Below are 19,514 nucleotides of genomic sequence, written 5' to 3'. Positions count from 1 at the left end.
TGATAAAAACAGATCAAAACACGTTGACATTTGCATCATGTGTGACAAAGTAAAAAGCATTTCTGTGGCGTTCCACGTGTGTGTGTAGGAACCACTTGAATCATCGTCGAAGAAAAAAATTAAAACTAAGTGTCAAATTTTTTTTTTGCATTTAAACCCGCGTCGGTCACGTGGGCGTAAAAATAAATGCCCGGTCGAAATTTGTACAGGCTCCTGACATGTTGAGCAAGGGTTGAGCTACTAAAATTTTAAAATCCACTTTCGTGGTTTGAAATTCGAATCAACTTGTGTCAGGACATTTGACTTAGAGGCCATTGACTTAAAGAGAAAAAGTAGGCAATCCATGCCTAGTGTAGACGATTTGTTTGTCTGTAAGCGAATGCTGCTTAAGTTTAGTGGATAAAACTGGGTTGGGGGATCAGGGATAATGCTCCACTTGGCCAGAAATCAAGCCCTTGCACAGTAAATATGTAATTGTATAAATAGGTTTTTTTTTGTGTTTTCGCTTCCCCCCCTAATGCAAATTAGGAGTTTTTGCCATGAATAACGTGAGGATATGCACCGAAAATTAATTTTAAACAAGTTAAATGTATGAATACTCATATTTCGTATTGGTCGAAATGAATACATGCCCAGACCATGTCGTGCTACAGATTCGTCCAACTCTGCAATGACTCATTAGCATCTAATTAATAACATTGTCATCACTGTTGAAAAAAGGACAAAATAGATAATTATTTCCTCGCCATTTTCTAAGAGGAAAAATATTCCGAAAGACTCCATTGTATTCAGCGAAATAGAAAAAATAAGAATCCATTTTATGAATTGATTGTTGCTGCGAAAAGTTACAGAAAAGAACACTTTTAATTATCCAAATCAAGTTTTCCCCAATTCTGGTCCTACATTTTCCAAGTACAAAACGCCGCTATTCACAATAGAAACTTGAAAATGTACCCAAGGACCATGCCATTTGCTTCCATTGAAAGATAATTCAAAACTGTTTCTGAATAAATGTCTTGAGTATTTAATGAGACAAACTTAAGAAAAAAAAAAAAAAATGGGTCAAAGGTCAGGTGAAATAATTTGAAGTAAAAAAAGGACCTCAAACGATAAAAGACCGTTTTGAATTAGGTCGAACGATTCAGACCCGATTACTGAGCAATTCGACATTATGAGCTGGTAAAGATGTAATATACCAGCAAAATACTATAATAATTTCGAGTGTTGAAGAGGAGAAAATGAAAATCACTCGAGAGACTGATGATTTCTTAAAGTCCCGGATCTCTCTCTCTCTATGTATGTATATACACACCATTTTCTTTCCTCTTCCTTCATCTTCGTTAGTCACGGTTTACTAAGAAAGTACACGAAGATGAAACAAACTTTGTGTCGAAAACTCAGAATGACTGCAATAATCTGAGAAAAAAAAAAACAGTGCTGTCAGAACAATCTTTTTCTCGTTTTTTCTTCTCCCGACTTTTTCCGAATTCTCATTTCGTGTTAAATAACAAAGAGAAAGAGAGAGAAAATGCTTATCTTTCCCCAATGGGAACTTTTTTGAAAAAACACCAGCGGAAAAGATAAAAAGATGTTATATAAATATTAACCCAATTACGGGCACCGCGAGAAGATTCTCGTAGAATGCTTAAAAAGAGACTTACGTCTGGGAAACTCGGTCACAGAGTCGTCATCATCAAACGGCCACTTTTCTCGTATAGGAGAAGTTTACAGAAACCAGGATACGCTAGTGAATGTCTCTTTCTCGAACCAGAGAAAAGACACCTTTTTTTTTTTTTGAAAGCTACTTTCCTGGAACTGAAGACAGAAAGAAAAAATGCTGCAAGCCTAACTAACGGCAGTAGCAGTGCAAGTTACTCTCGAGAAAATTTGAATATCTATCTACCTGCGGTCATCATCATTTCGTATGAGTGATGACCGACTACTACAGAAAAAAATAGAAAAGAAAACGCGATCCACAGCAAGTTCAGACGATCCACGGACTTTGACTCGGTCCAGTTCAGCTTCGACAAAAAAAATACATGAATAATTCAATTCAATAGAATTCGACCACGTGGAAAATAAGAACTTTTCACAGTGCAAGGCATGCATGCTCAACCCATGGACCGCGGGACAAATGCGGACCTCGGTGTCATCTGATGTGGTCCACGACTAGTAATCAAACGACGACAGAGTTAAATCACTTAAGTTGCCCGTGGCACGTTTCGAGATTTCAGTGGCTCGCGGCACGTATCCAGATCACTAAAGCGATCCCTCTCCCAAGCACATTTCCAAATCACTTGAGCGACCCGCGGCACACCACACTTTTAGTTTAACGTACGTTTAGGCTCGTACAGATGTAAATTACCCCAAGTGGCTGACGCCACATTTTCAGATATCTCGAGTTGTCCACGGCACGCTTCGAGGTCATTTAAGTGGCTCACAGCATACTTATCGCCATCAAACAAATCAATAATCGTCGTCATCATTACAAATCACTTAAAGGGCCAGCGGAATTTTTATAGATCGTTTTAATGGCTCGTGTCCTTTTTCCAGAACATTTTAGTGACTAGAAACGCACTTCTAGATAACTTAATTTTCATGCGGCACATCTAAAGATCACTCAAGCCGGCCAACGGCACACTTTAAGATCCTTTGCAACACATTTCCAGATTACCTGAGCGACTCGCGGCGTATTTCCATATAAGTTGAGTGGCCCGCGACATGTTTCCAAACCAAGTGGCCTTCACCCCCCCAAAAGATTGTGCTGCACCCTTGGTTTAAAAAATAGTTTCCCAATCTTATTGTTCTGCATCACCCCCTTCTTCAAAAAATTTCTCATCGCCCCCAACCAACAGGATTCTATGCTAAATTGAAAGCTTCTATCCCCCTCCTGGACCTCCCATCGTCCCTTTCCAGGGGACGATACTGCCCATTTTGGGAAACACTGGTTTAATGTATTCGACTACGTTGAAAATGTCATTTAGGAAGAAACTACCCGATCGCAAAATTTTGCACTCTCTTTACCACCCGATATTTTTGACATTACTTACCTATCACCCTTCAAAAACCACATGAAGCAATATCTATTTCCAATTAGTGACATCGAGAGTATTTTTTGTTCTCCGCTTCTTTTTCAGTTATATTATGAATCAATTCGATCTTATAAATCGCAACAACATCATTACACTGATTTTCATTATTCGTACTGATATGAAAGTTTTGCAATGTATATTTCATGAAAACAGAAGGGAGTGCAATGTGAAAGTAGTGTACAGATATTTGATTTTGTTCTCATTAATATATTGGCTTTCCCCCCCTCGCAAAAATTGTTCTTTTTTTTGTTTTTATTTTCTTCATTTATATCTACTTATGCCCATTGTTATTTATTATTTTGAATTTGCAATGTGTCAACCAGTATGGGTCTCTAACCCGGGTTCGAATCCCACCATCGCCACAATGCTGGTCAGCTGAAGCTGGTTTTCCGTGGTTCCCAACTTCGAGGAGCGAATGTGAGCCGATCTCTCCACCCTTCAAAAAGTCTCGCCACGATGAGCAAACGGTCTACAACAGTACAATTATTCAATCATTGCACTTCACCCATAGTTAGAAAAATTGATGGCAGAATGATACACATAACAAGCATTGCACAGTAACAAAATTTATGTTAGGTTCACGACACGTACACGCACATTCCACCATGTACCATATTCGTCAGAAATTCACAGAGGAATGTGGACCAGGTGCATGTGGGGTTTAGTAGTAGTATGGGTATCAAGACAAACCCCCCGCCCCCTGGTTGATTTTTTTTCTTATCTTAAAAAAAAAAAATTATGTAACAAATGAAAACAATTAAGGGAATTTGAAAAATTCTAGAAATTGATAGATTTCCCCCTCCCCATTTTTGTTGTGAAAGCCTTATTTCTTTTTCTTGTGATTACAAAACAGGCTTTGTTTTGTTGATTTGACGCTTAGAACTGAAGTTGCATCCATTTTAGTATTGCATTTTTACATCAAGTAATGATCTGTGAATGAAAACTTGAACGTGTTCTACGAAGAATGCTATTTTCGGCAATTCACTTGTTTGAAACATTTATAAAAATCTGATTGTATCACCACAAAATTTTAATACGACGCACTGCCATATATTGTTAAGATTATGAACCAAAATCTAAGGTTATTACATGAATTTGTGTAATGTATATACATATATATAGTTTTTTATAACCTGTGTTCACAAAACATTCACTTCAACTGATTTGGGTTAACTCATATGAGCATACCATAACCATCCTTTAAATTTTGATTCATAACCTGCATCAACACTAACTGAATATATTGTGAAAACAACACATTTCATTAATACAATTTTGAAATCGTGTTTCGAATGTTACATGGATCTTGCGTAAAAGTTCACACAAAAATACTTTTTTATAGAAAATGACAGTCAAAAACTTATTGTTTTAACGTTTTGAGACACTTTCTATCAATAAATATTAATAAAGTTTACTTCACTACCATTTTAGAAGAAAGTACTAAGAAAGGTAATCGGATATCTTAAGTGGTCTATCTTTTGACACGGTGAAAAGCTATGCTCTTAATAGAAACATAATTAAAAATATATTATTTTTAACCATTGATTTATTTCGAATTTGGCACACATTTTATTGTACATGCTATCCTACGCCAATAAAATGTATTACATTTCTCTAATACTTATTTTTTTTGCAAATTTTCTAAAAAAAATGCATTATTAACACTTCACGTGCATGACAAAATCTACCAAGTGATCCAAAAGTAACAGGAAAAAGTAACATTTCAATTATTTGATGGACATTTTCTATGAAGTTTTCATAGAAATAACAGAAGCAGCAGGATAATTTTAAATAAAATTTTATTATTAGCATTGTTATCCCTAACAAACGTAGCGGCACTTCAGCTACAGAAATAGTTCTTGCACCTTGTCTTACTTGCGGGCCGGTGAAATTATGTGAAAAATTTCACGGACCGGCGTGAGAATAATTTACAAACTAGCAAAAAAAAAACCAAATTCATTGTTTTTATATAAAAGTACAAAAAAAAAGACAAATTTTCCAAGGAGTCAAAGAAAAGACCCATTCAGGTAAATGCTAGTAAAAATTAGTAGGGAAAACAAAATATTCAATTAAAAAATTCATATTATTCAAATTAGAAATAAAAATTCATGGCAACAGGAGTGCAATTTAACAACGGTTCTAAAAATGCCGCATCTAAATATATATATATATTTTGGATGTTGGAATCAAAGCAAAAACAAACAACTATAGATGCAGCACGTAATTACATTACACTATTGTATTAATAATTGGGGGAATATTTCCTATAATCGTCGGACTTATATAGTTGTATTTCCATGTATATACTCTACAATTGTACATGCGAGAATTAGTGTTGAGCATTTAACGCTTTTTTTCCCCAAATTTCCTCCGTTTTTCAAATATCTATCGACTATTTAGCGTAAAACATGGGATTTTCTTCTTTTTGTTGGCATTAGGAGTGACGGGGCAAAAACTTTCTAATTGGGTTTTGGGCCACACTGGGCCTGTGTAAAGAGTTAATTTTTTATTTCAATAACTGTACAACCCTTAGAAACATGAAGTGCATATCTGAGAACTACACGTTATTTGGAAACCTTTTCCTAATTGGGAGTATACCTCTAGGATCACCGGTTTGCCAGTAAATTGCCGCACCCACTGTTTGCTATGCACCCTGTATATAGCCATGTATCACGTTGGCGATGAAAAAAATGGATTGGGTTTCTATCGGACTGTCTTACATCAGTACACCGAACTTTGGCCAGGGATCTCCTTCCACTTCGCGAATTGGCCGGCCAAAGTCTGAATCATTTCGGAAAATCGGACTTTACCCAAACCTCTCGGCCATTTCCTGGATTGGTCGCTCTTCGGCTTTGACAGTATCATATATATTTGTATGCATGTATATTTTGATTATATAAATAACGCCGACCCAACCAGTACGGCATAAATTAATATTTAGTGGTTCGTCGAGGTTGGGTTCGGTTTTCGAAGTTCCTCTCGGGAACGAAACACTTATAATTCTGGCATCATAAACACGTTAGTCACTGATAAATTCACATACGACACTTTTCAGCATGCACCAATTCATTGGAATTTAAGCAGATGAACGCTTACCAGGTGCATATGTGGTTTAGTAGTTCTAGTAGCCGAGTAACAAGGTATTCAGGTAAATGACTTCTTCCGTGGTCTACATATGGTATGGACTAAATACGCTGTGCCATATACAGATTAAATTTCTAATGCTATTTTCATGAGAAAAAATGAATCTAAATAAATATACAATTAATGTATAGAAAAATGATTTTTTAAATGCCGCAATTATATTATACTTGCAAAGAGGTGTGGAAGCGAAAGAAGTTTTACTTTTTACGAGTTTGACGTTGAAATGCTTTCAGCGAGCACCATAAAGGGATTCCCCTCCCCCCCACCCTTGAATATTATGTGTTTCAGGGGCTATTTTTGTTCATTATGTTAAATGAGTCGTAAGTAATTCCTCTCAGCTAAGGAAATTGATTTATTCAGGTTAGAGATGACAGCACCTCAACTCCTAACTGATGTTTACTCGGTGGAGCTGTCAACGTTATATTCGGTTTTTTTTTCTCTAGATGAACAACTTGACCCCGATATGGCGGATCGAAATAGATGTTCAATGTCAAGAAAAATTAGAATGATATCAAATGCAATTAGTAAACGGATAGGCCTGATTCTCTTTCGCTAATGAACGGGGAAACTCATTTACGTATTCATCAGGAAATAAACAAACCATGTTTCTATGTTAGCATTAGCCCAGCCGCGATTGGACAAGTTCATCCGCGTTTGCTCAAATATACACGTGTTTCACACCGAGCATTCACTTTAATTTCTTATCGAGATGAGTTCGATGAACTAACTACTTAATTCGAAAATGAACACAGAAATGGATTTCACTCGTTGAAAATAGTCTAGACACGAGCACGATGAGGCCTAAGACCTCAACCTGAAAGGGTCGTGCAGTAGAGTTTTTGAATCCCCAGGCTTGAATCATTTCAGCGAACATCTTACACAACGTAAGTTTTCATTCCTGCTCTCACGAGTACTATTCACTATCATTACTGTTGCAAATTACAAATTTTTAAGATGAGAAATGGGGGGAGCTGCTATGCCTCTACTACGCCGCATTACGCTACAGAGCTTAAACAAGGAAGGAATGGTCATGTGTCTTGTGGTGTGTATAGGTAGCGCACTTTCTCCGGATTGCAGGAGGGCTGGTTTCGATTCCTGGTGGAGGCCAGTAGACGTATTTCTTTCAGAGTTCCCCCCACTTCGGAGTAATATCAAGGAAAAGGTATTTCCTTCGATCCGAATTTACGTGACAGACAAAATAAACAGCGAGAGTATGTTTTTGAATTCGGGAGACAGATGGCATACCACAGAAACTTGAAGATGCTGCACACCGCATACAGAGCAAACTCTGACACGCGCCAAATCGCTAGAAGTTTCTCAGAGGAATGTTCACACGTAGCATGTGCAGTTTAGTAGTAGTATGTGAATGCCACAACGCAAGATTCAGTGCGTGCTTATAGGCTAGCTGAATTTGAATTAGCAACACGGGTTAAATGCCATGTATGAACTGAGTGTAACCAACACCACCTATAGAACAAGGCCTCCGCACGAAGCTCATGACGTCACCGAAGGCTATTTCACCTATTGCCATTGGATAATGCAGGCCGACGCATGCGATATCTTTACCTTTTTTTTGCAGTATATACAATGGCTATAGGAGAAATGACATTCATTGACGTCACAAGTTTCGTGCGGAGGCCTTGTTCTATATGTCGTGGTGTTGTAATGCCTGGAGACTCTGCAGCATTGAACATTGAAGGACCGGACACACCCCGCTTCCCATCTCAAGGAGATATCGAAGCGTTCCCGAAAGATGGGTGCATCCGGAATTTTATTAAATATGTATATGTATCTATATAAATTTATATAACAGAATAACAAGTCCAATTACAGGAGTATATATCAACGGAATAATTATGATAAATCATGATCTAAGAATCGAAATCTAAATTGATATTGTAGCGTCCTTGCCACGTCTGGACTCGATAATCAAAGTTCCGTTGGTGGCGGTCCGTCTGCGTTCGTTGGATGTCACAAGTTAGTCAGTCATGTAGGCCGTACAACGACGAATCGATGTCATGTTTGCTTCACATGGAGTCCTGGTCCAAGTGTCCAAGTCAGCCCATGTTCGGACACACAGGTGTTTTAGCTCATTCTAGGCACACATCCAGCATTTACCTTTCTTTGCATTATATAGGCTACTATACTTTTTTTAATCGTCAAATCGTAGTGAGTGAGACAAAATGAAAATATAATGTTGAGGTAAAGGGGAAAAAAATTCTTTTTACAGGGTTGGTTCACGGAATCTTTGTCCCCGACATCTCGTCCCTGGCACGTTTCGTCCCCGGTACATTTGGGCCCCGACATTTCGCCTGCCCTAACCATATGAGTGACTCAGTGAGTAATTAAGTAAATCGGAAATTTATCTCTGATATTTCGCCTGCCCTGATCGTACGCGTGACTGTATGAGTGAACATATGAATGATGGTACAAGTGACTAAGTGAGTGACCACATGAGTAATCAAGTGAGTTGGACATATACTTGAGACATTTTGCTTTCCCTGACCGCATGAGTAACCGAGTGAATATATGAGTGATAGAGTGGATTGAAAATTTACCCCCGGACATTTCACCTGCCCTGAACGTACGCGTGACCATATGAGTGCAATAAATTGAAATTTTTGGCAAAATTTAGTGATAAGCTGTATTCAGCATTGCAATTTCCTGCATTCTCCTCGATAATGCATGGTGAACCTAAGTATGAAGGTTTTGTATTTAAACCCATCTGGATATCTAGGAAGCGTGAGGGGAGCGAAAAGGTACCTTGGGGGATTTTAATGTTTTTGTTGAGGACGGTAATAACTCTTCTTATATAGAAAAATTTCGCAGCAACGTAAATTTGGGAAAAATATTTTATGCTTCAACTGAAAATTCCAAATTCTTAGGATCCATTAAAGTGTGAGTCACTTGGTCACTCAGTGCTACGTAACCACCTATATAAAGGGAGGGGATGAGGAGGATCATCTTTGCAGACACTCCATCCTCGCATTTTGTCAATCACTCAATCGCTTACTTTGTCAATCACTCAATCGCTCACTTTGTCAATCACTCAATCGCTCACTTTGTCAATCACTCAATCGCTCACTTTGTCAATCACTCAATCGCTCACTTTGTCAATCACTCAATCGCTCACTTTGTCAATCACTCACTCGGTCAATCATACGGTCATTCACTTTATCAATCTTTCGGTCATTCACTTTATCAATCTTTCGGTCATTCACTTTATCAATCTTTCGGTCACTCATGCAGCCACTCAATTGGTCACACATTCACTTATGCGTTACATCACTTAGTAACTCCCTTGGTCACTCACAGGGTCAGCCCCTTGATCACTCACTTGGACACTCACTTGGTCACTCATGCAGTTAACCACTCGGTCACTCACTTAGTCACTTATACGACCATTGGGTCGGTCACTCATACAGTTAATTATTCAGTCTCTCCCTTGATCCCTCATATGCTCAAATCACTCAGAAATTTATTAAAGCATTCACTCGGTCTTTCATTCCGTCAGCCACTCGGTCAATCATACGCTCAATGTTTCAGTATTTCTCTTGGTCACTCATACGCTCAATCACTCACTAGGAAACTTACACCAGTATTTAATTAGTCACTCACTTGGAAACTTACACAAGCATTTAATCGGTGACTCACTCTTGGTCACTCATTCACTCAAACGTTCCGTCGCTCAGTAACTCCCTTGGTCACTCACACGGTCAATCCCTCAATCACTTGATCACTCATACAGTTAATCACTTGGTGGCTCATGTGGTCATTCACTTGGTCACTCGTACGGCCATTCGGTCAGTCACGTGGTCACTCATACGGTCAATCACATGTTCAGGGCAGGTGAAATGTCAGGTGTGAATTTTTCGGGAGCCAAATGTAACGGGGACGAAACGTTCTAGGAGCGAGATGTCGGGGACGAAAGTTCCGGATCCCTACAGGGTTATACCAATGAGAGTCCTGGGTGGGGGGGGGGGGGGGGCGGAAGAGAAAGATCTGGTTTGTATTTCTTCTGTTTACGATCCATTCTTATCCGTTAAGTGATTGATAACACCCTGAATCCCGTATCATGAGCTGTTTAGTCCGCGGACCAGATGTGCAGTATTTCTGTCGCTCGCGGGACAGATACTTGTGTATCAAGGGCAGTGGCTCTCAACCTTTGAAATCCCGCGGCCCGATTGATTTCTTTTTCGTGATTGGAAGGCCCGACCATACACACGACTAATGGGTAAAAATGAAACAAGAAACCACTCCCGGCGGTTGAGAAACACTGATCTAGGGTAACCATAAGACCCGTATTTTACGTGACATTGCCGTTATTTTGGCTGCTCCTTCATTTTTATAAAATAGCCCGTTTTTCCCTTATTTCCAAGGAGACTTGATTGAATTTTTGAAATCAAGAAATTAATTTTCATGACTTATAAATTATGCTACGATAATTATTATCATAATTATAGTCATGTAAAAATATTCATTCACATATTTGTCACACATACTTAGTTTGGTGAATTTTTAAATTTGACAATTTTTTGCCTACAGTAGACAGCTTTACTTGCCTTACAGTTTTTTTGCTACGACTGGCAACTTCACTTGCCTCCGAGTTTTATAATTCGCAACTTTACTTTCCTCTGACAAATTTTGGCTGCAATTGGCAACTTTATTTGGTTTTGACAACTTTCGGGATATGATTGGCGATATTCCGTATTTTTTAATGAAAGAAATATAGTTTGCTTATGTTTTTATTTTAAGTACGGATACACTTTTATACCGGAACACTATTCGTGGAGAGGATGTTGTGCACCCCTGCTATTAAACACTTGGCAAGAGGTCGAATACTGTTTGGACACCTGCAAAACCACCAAGGGTGTTCACATTGAACTGTATTGACTTGCAAATAAATGAGAAGTTATATATTTTAATTGCATTAAAGAGGACAAGTTGTTCCGATATTTAAGAAGGGTAGTAGAGAAGTGGTGTCTAATTATCGTCCAGTGAGTTTGACGAGCTCCTTCTCGAAAATTTTGGAAATTATCATCAAAAGGCAGTTTGTGAAGTGGATAGACGAGAATAATGTATTGTCGGATAATCAGCATGGGTTCAGGAAGGGGAAGTCATGTGTAACTAACCTCCTTTGCTTCTATGATTACGTGACTAAGGCTTTGGGTAAGAGCAAAAATGTCGACGTTGTTTACCTTGATTTCCAGAAGGCATTCGATCGGGTCCAACATGGCAAACTCTTGAAGCGTTTACACGAGATTGGAATAGGGGGCAACTTGCTGAATTGGATAGAATCGTGGTTAAGAGATAGGTCGCAACGAGTTATGGTGAACGGGGAATTCTCTGGTTGGACAGACGTCACAAGTGGAGTTCCTCAGGGAAGTGTCCTTGGCCCCATACTTTTTTCACTTTTTATCGATAAACTCGATCAGGGTATCGATGGAATTACTAGCAAATTCGCAGATGATGTGAAGCTAATGGGGGTAATCGGGAATCAAAGCGATAGGGAGTTGCTCCAGACCAACTTAAACAAGATTGCAGCATGGGCAAATGAATGGAGCATGACGTTTAGCGTAGATAAGTGCATGGTCGCTCATTTTGGTTCGAACAACCAACGGTTCTCTTACGAGTTGAATGGTGTCACTATCCCGGATGCAACTAGAGTCACCGATTTGGGAATTCTCATTGACGAGCGACTTAAGTTTTCTGAACATTGTTCAGCGGTTGTCAAAAAATCGAATAGAATGCTTGGTCTCATTTTCAAAAAGGTCTCTTCGCGTTCTCCTAAAGTCATTCTTCCTCTTTTTCGAGGCTTAGTTCGTCCTGGACTGGAGTATGCTGTAAGGTTTTGGAGACCATACCTACAGAGGGACATAGACTTGGTTGAAGGGGTGCAGAGAAGAGCTACGCGTGTCCTTATTGGCACACAGGGCTTGAGTTATGAAGAAAGACTTCATTTTTTGAATATGTTTACATTGGATGAACGCAGGTGTCGAGGAGATATGATCGAAGTGTTCAAAATTTTCAATGGGATGGATAGGATGGACCATGAACTTTTAGTACACCGCCAATCGACTGCTTTTACAAGGGGACACCAGTATCGATTGGTGAGGGACAATGCAAGGTTATGGTGTCGCAGGGAATTTTTCTCCAATAGGGTTGTTAATAAATGGAATAGCTTACCCCCGGAGGTAGTAAATTGTAACACAATTGACACGTTTAAAAAGAAATACGATAAACATGTTGGGGTAAATCGAGAAGCTATCCATTCTTAGAATAAGACAACCATAAGTAATCTTTATGGGCATCGTATAATATTTTATCATGTGTATATATTGTTTGTAATTTGTGTTAATTGCATTTTTAATTGGGTTGCTGTATTTTTGAAACATATGACAACCATATTTTTATGGGCATCTTTTTATCAGCCACCTCGTTGGGCATTTTGCCTGTTGTGGCGTTGTATTTGTATTGTATTGTATTGTATATGTGTGGTTGGTTCTCTCACTGTAAGCCGTTACCTTTGGATATCATTTGGCGGAACCTCCCCTGTAGTCAATGAGGAAAATGTCTAAAATTATATGAAAATTTTTAGACGGCTTGAGCTACAAAGCGGTGACTGAAATGAAGAAATTAATAAAATTATTAAGCTATTAGTATCTTATCAGTTTATTTTCATTTATATTTTAGAACAGGGGTCTTCAAACCTTCAGACACGGCGGGATAAATTGAAGCTTCCCCAAAGCCCGTGGGCCACCAACTCGTGTAATTTATTGACATCTTAATAGAAGGGGCCAATGCCGCCCCCCCTCCGCAGTAAAACAAGTACAAAAGCAATTGAATATTTTCATTTTTTCTGAAATTTTCATTAATTACCTATTAGATTAGTTCTGAAATAATTTTTTGTCACTAATTTTGAAAAGGTTATGATAATTAATGATTAAATTGATTAATTCTGAGATTAAAATCATTAAAGGATTTCTTAAACTTTTTATTGCCGTGTATCAGAAATCACGAAATTTCTTCCATCAATTCTAGAATTAATCGTTTTTAACAATTTTCTGAAAATGCGGGCCACGACGAAAAGCTTCGAGGGTCAAATGTGGCCCGCATGGCCATGGATTGAAGATCCATTGTTTTAGAGTGTACTCGCAACGAATAGAGAAGTTATTTCCATCTTAATAGGCAATAAACAAATCTGATCATCTAGAGTTCAGAATCAAAAAATAAGGTTACATCAACTACTCAACCGTACTCCGTAGTAGCCGAACATTCTCGGTAATATAAGAAAACAAACGTATGTGTAGTATTACCATACGTATGCGTAAAGGGAAGAATCTCCTTATTAGTATATTATCATGTAAATCGAGAACAAACCAAGAAAGCGAAACCGAATGGCCACATACACACACTCAAAGGATGATCACGTCGTCATACACAAAGAAGAGAAACTAAAGCAATTCCGTTGTTTTCTTATTTTACGTCGGATTTACTCGACTTGAATGCAAACAACCAAATATGGCAGTTTTTTTTTTGTCCGTGAAGAGATAAATAAAAACAATAGTAATATTTCATGCGCACAAACATACGGATTTGGAGCTTAATATTGTCTCTACGAGTAGCAATTTTCTCTCGACACTCTTTCTGCTCAAGAGAGAGAGAGAGACGGCGGGACAAGTTTAGGAACAGCCATAACCAACATGACCTAGAAGTTCCAGAATGTCCCTCAAGTACAAAATGGAAGAAAAATAAGAATGAGAAGCAAAATTCGATTGCATTCGAGTGTGAATTTTGACACGGATTGTACGCGACTAAATTGCCGGTTTGGTTGAAAAGCGATGGAGGACATGGTCTTTTTAAGGGGCTCCGAGGTGCCTATTCAGCACGATAGAATTTCTCTCGATATGCATTTTTATGTGTACCACAACTCATATTTATATATTTTTGAATCGGAAAAAAAATATATCGAGTATTTATATGCAATGATTCTCAGCGATCGAAGTTCATACTCACTCCGATTTCGTTGAGCCGTGATGTATTGTAAGCGCGTCGGATTCGGCACGCATCTTGTTCGTTAAATTCCCAAAAAATGAAGCGATTCGTATGCCATAAGGGTAAGGGGGAATACCATGAAATGAGACTAATTTTGTGAAATGATTTGGGATGGTGGAGTAGATGGATGAGTAATAAAAATAAATTGGGGCTCTTCATTTAGAAGGTGCAATATAAAGCCGGTTCCGCACCCGCTGCGCTACGTGAATCCGAGCTGTGTGAAATCGGTTTTGGAAGGGGCGGTTACGCAACATGCACCATTAAAATAGCTCGCACTATGATAGACACGCCTCAAAACCGGTTTTTACGCAGGTTGAAGCTGCGTAGCGCCGCGAGTCTGGATCCGGCTCAAGAATAACCTAAAAATGTTCTTATTTTTTCATCCTCAGAAAAAACATTAATTCCACTCGATACAACGATATTCTTTACTACGTAAATCCCTCTATATCGATATTTTTGCGAGATTTTGGAGTCGATATAAAAATATACTGGAAATATATAAAATAGCGTATTTCTTTTAATTTCTTAAGCAGTATTTGTTCTTCCGATGGTGTTTAATAACATCGGTACATTGCGCAACGTGCAATCTGAAAATGTTATTGAAGCCACCGTGAAGCTACTTTTAAGTAATACACAAAAAGTACAAAGCGGTAAACTTCCTTATAGGGGCAGAATAAGTATAACTGAATAATAATAAACTTATGATTAACTTAATGATTACTGCGGGAAAAAAAAATTACTTGTAAGTGCATTTTTTGGTGGTAAAAATAACTCAGACATAGAAGAGATGCCAAGAACAATCTAAATTCGGCGGTGCATGATTTTAATGCCACCTATAGAAACATCGTTAAGCTCTCTACAACGATATTTTCTCTCGAGTATTAATATATTTTGAGGTTGCATTGTGCATTACATTTCATTAGTCCTCAAAGTAACCCCCATTCACATGCACCACTTTTTGCCAAAGTGCCTCCAACTGCGCAACGCAGTTAAAAACTGGAGGAATCTTGAACGCAAAAAGAGTCTGTGCAGGAACCTCCCGCAGTCTCATTTGCGCGTTCGGACTTCACCGTCACCACAGTGGTGGTCGGCTGAAGTTGGTTTTCTGTGGTTCTCAACTTCGAGTCATAAATGCGACCCGATATTCCTGTTAACACTAGGACGACCGCAGCAGTCATTTTGACGGTTTTTGATTTTGAAAACGATATAATCTTGACAGTATTTAACGTACACTCCATTTTTGGCAACTTTTCATTATTTCTGTATTTGTTTCTGTGTAGAAAGAATATCATCCAATGATTATAATCATTATGCCTGTCGTCAGAGATTATAAATGTCATTAGTAGTTATAAGGGTGCTCTTCTGTTATATTTGTATAGCAGCCCATTTCGAACAAGGCCACAACAGGCAAAATTCCCCTACGAAGTGGCTGAGAAAAAGATGCCCATAACAAGTTATGGATGTCATACTTCAAAAATATAGCAACCCAATTAAAAATGCAATTAACTAAAATTATAATATATACATACATAACAAAATATTATACAATGCCCATAATGTATTTATGGTTGCCTTATTAATGTATTTATGGTTGGGGGTTCCGCGGGGGGGGGGTAGCAGTAGTAGGTAGGGGCTCGGGGATCCATGATGTTCTTAAGTCAGCCACCTCGTTGGGCAATTTGCCTGTTGTGGCGTGGTATTTGTATTTATTTATTCTAAGTATGGATTGCTTCTCGATTTACCCCAACATGTTTATTGTATTTCTTTTTAAACGTGTCAATTTACTACCCCCGGGGTTAAGCTATTCCATTTATTAACAAACGAATTAGGAGAAAAATTCCCTGCGACACCACACAACCTAGAATTTTCCCTTACCAATTGATACTGGTGTCCCCTTGTCAAAGAAGTTGATTGACGGCGTATTAATAATTCATGCCTATCCATCCTGTTGAGATTTTGAACACTTCGATCATATCCCCCCTCCGACACCTGTGTTGTTTCAATGTAAACGTATTCAAAAAGTTCTCTTCATAACTCAAGCCCCGTTTGCCAACAAGGACACGCGTAGCTCTTCCCTGCAACCCCTTCAACCAAGTATATGTGCCCCTTTGTAGGATTACATCCCTCTTATAATTCGAAATAGGTATAGGAACAAAATATAGAAAAAGTTTTTACGATACTTTAGTTGGGAATTTCGGAAGCATACTACATGGAAGACCGGATACACTCCGCCTCACACGTCAGGGTGATATCGAAGCGTTCCTGAAGGATCCAGTAATTTATTGTTTTCCTTCAAAAATTACAATTCACAACGGATGTGAAAATAGAAAACATGATTTCACACATACGAGAAATATGAAACCGAAATTAGGAACAAACATCGTTCAAAGTTAATTAGTTCGTAATCATACCGTTGTCATTTGAACATTTTTGTCGCACAACTGCCATTTTATACACACGAGGGCTAATAAGACCGAGACCTACAAATTATTGCCGATTCCGAACGGCAGGATTGTTTTTTTATTGTTTTTTTTGGGGGGGGGGGCTCCCTGCGGTAGCAATTTTTTCTGCGGTCATTTCACCGTTTCTGTTGAACCCGTGTCAGGAAAGTTTTCTGATAAGGACGAGCCGGGTATCGAACTCGCGACACCTCTAAACATCCTTTGGTACTTTAGGCGAGTATCTTATCGACCTGGGCTACCGCACCCCTCATCAGGCCCGTCATTTAGGGGGGCAGGGGGGGGCAACGACCCCCCCCGGCTTTTGAAAATACACTAAAAATAGTATATATATATAAACTGAAGAGCCAAAAAAACTGGTTCGGGCATGCGTATACAAGTAAAGAGATATGGTACCAATCAGAGTACAGCGCTGCGGTCGGCGACGCCTATATAACACAACAAGTGCCTGGCATAGTTGTTAGATCGGTTACTGCTGCTACAATGGCAGGTTATCGAGATTTAAGTGAGTTTGAACGTGGTGTTATAGTCGGCGCACGAGAGATGGGACATAGCATCTCCGAGGTAGCGATGAAATTTGGATTTTCACGTACGACCATTTCACGAGTGTACCGTGAATATCGGGAATCCGGTAAAAAAATTAAATCTACGACATCGCTGCGGCCGGAAAAAGATCATGCAAGAACGGGACGACTGACGAGAATCATTAAACGTGACAGACGTGCAACCCTTCCGCCAATTGCTGCAGATTTAAATGCTGGGCCATCAACAAGTGTCAGCGTGCGAACCATTCAACGAAACATCATCGATATGGGCTTTCGGAGCCGAAGGCCCACTCGTGTACCCTTGATGACTGCACGACACAAAGCTTTACGCCTCGCCTGGGCCCGACAACACCGACATTGGACTGTTGAGGACTGGAAACACGTTGCCTGGTCTGACGAGTCTCGGTTCCAATTGCTTCGAGCTGATGGACGTGTAAGGGTATAGAGACAACCTCATGAATCCATGGACCCTACACGTCAACAGGGGACTGTTCAAGCTGGTGGAGGCTCTGTGATGGTATGGGGGCGTAGGCAGTTGGCGTGAAATGGGACCCCTGATACGTCTAGATACGACTCTGACAGGTGACAGGTACGTAAGCATCCTGTCTGATCACCTGCACCCATTCATGTCCATTGTGCATTCCGACGCACTTGGACAATTTCAGCAGGACAATGCGACACCCCACACGTCCAGAACTGCTACAAAGTGGCTCCAGGAACACCCTTCTGACTTTAGACACTTCCGCTGGCCATCTAAATCCCCAGACATGGACATTATTGAACATATCTGGGATGCCTTGCAACGTGCTGTTCAGAAAAGATCTCCATCGCCTTACTCCTACGGATTTATGGACGGCCCTGCAGGATTCATGGTGTCAATTACCTCCGACAGGCCAGTCACGACCCAGGCTCTATCCCTCCAGGGATATAAGCCTTTTACCCTTGCGGGTTGGGTCGCGCTGGGGAGGCCAATTACCACCAGCACTACTTCAGACATTAGTCGAGTCCATGCCACGTCGTGTTGCGGCACTTCTGCGGGGCCCCTACACGATGTTAGGCAGGTGAACCAGTTTTTTTGGCTCTTCAGTGTATATACATTGAGTACATGTGCTTCTCTCTCCCCCCCCCCCCCCCGGAAAAAGTTAAAATGACGGGCCTGCAGCTCATACCGTCGTCTTTGTGTAGGTAATTGCACAATAGTTTTGTTCTTGAGGACGATAAAATCCAGAATTGAATTTGTCCAATACAGAAGATGACACCATTATTGCTTTTCAGTATAAGCAATTACGCAGAATAATATACAAATAACCAGAATCTATGACCGCCCCAATCCATATAACCGTCGCCTCCATGCCATTCACATCTGCAGTGGTCGGTGAAACAGCCGACGGTTTTCTGCAAAATAAATCTTTTGTTAAGCCGATTTTTCCGTAAGAGCAGGTTTTTTTGCGCCGCATGAACCATTTCGCGTCGGCAGAAACGTGTTACTTTATTAGCCTAGGCATTTGTGTTTTCCAAGCGTGGCACATGATCTGTTCTGTCGTCTACATATCCACGTATTTTTGCCATTTTGCATTATAAAAAAAGAAGGAGGGGGGGGGGGACACAAAAGTGAAGGGAAGATTGGCGTACGAAGCATTTGACTCCCTCGGAAGCAGTCGCCCAATCACATTCAATGTAAAACACGGGTGTAAGGTGTGTTGCTCTGTTGGGAAAACAGTCGTAGAACTGCTTTTCCTTTGGTGAGTGTATAGCGTGCCACTTTGTAAGCGGCGCAGAAAAAATGCGTTCTTAGGAAAACCCAACTGCAAGTATCCGTGCTACCCGTCTTGAAGGGGGAGACACACTTCGTCTCATAAGAGTTCTTTGACGTGACTCATCTAGATATTCCCACAACTCGCGAACAGGAAGCATACTGCAAGAAAATGACACTCTCATCAGAAATGTTTTTGCTTTTTATTGTTATGATAGTGGGTGTTTTGAAATTCTACAGAGTTTTAGCATCAAGTCCTAATCAGTGGTTTCCATCTTTTCATGCTCCAACTACTTCATGTAAATGCAAAATAACTTGGGTTTTCCATTTTTTTTAACTCTGATCATTTTCCCACGACAACTAATTTTTCATCACATCCTACGGAGTACGTGCCGGTAAACTTTCTCCCGGTCTTTTTCTTATCGGTCGTAGGTCCTCGGCTTCTACTGCGATTTCAGGGCGAAAT

General features: G+C 39.7%; 1 protein-coding gene across 5 annotated transcripts in view; it reads right to left on the bottom strand.

Moving 5' to 3' along the window:
• The window catches only part of LOC149069516 (uncharacterized), a 65,594-nt gene that overhangs the window by 20,998 nt on the left and 25,082 nt on the right, over positions 1-19,514 (bottom strand). The gene's annotated exons all lie outside the window — the stretch shown is intronic.

Source organism: Pholcus phalangioides, unplaced genomic scaffold (assembly GCF_987345545.1).
Source record: "Pholcus phalangioides strain wild (caught in Gottingen) unplaced genomic scaffold, Ppha-v1.0 ptg000022l_1, whole genome shotgun sequence".
In the NCBI taxonomy this organism is placed as follows: domain Eukaryota; kingdom Metazoa; phylum Arthropoda; class Arachnida; order Araneae; family Pholcidae; genus Pholcus; species Pholcus phalangioides.
This window is presented reverse-complemented; position numbering and strand designations above follow the sequence as displayed.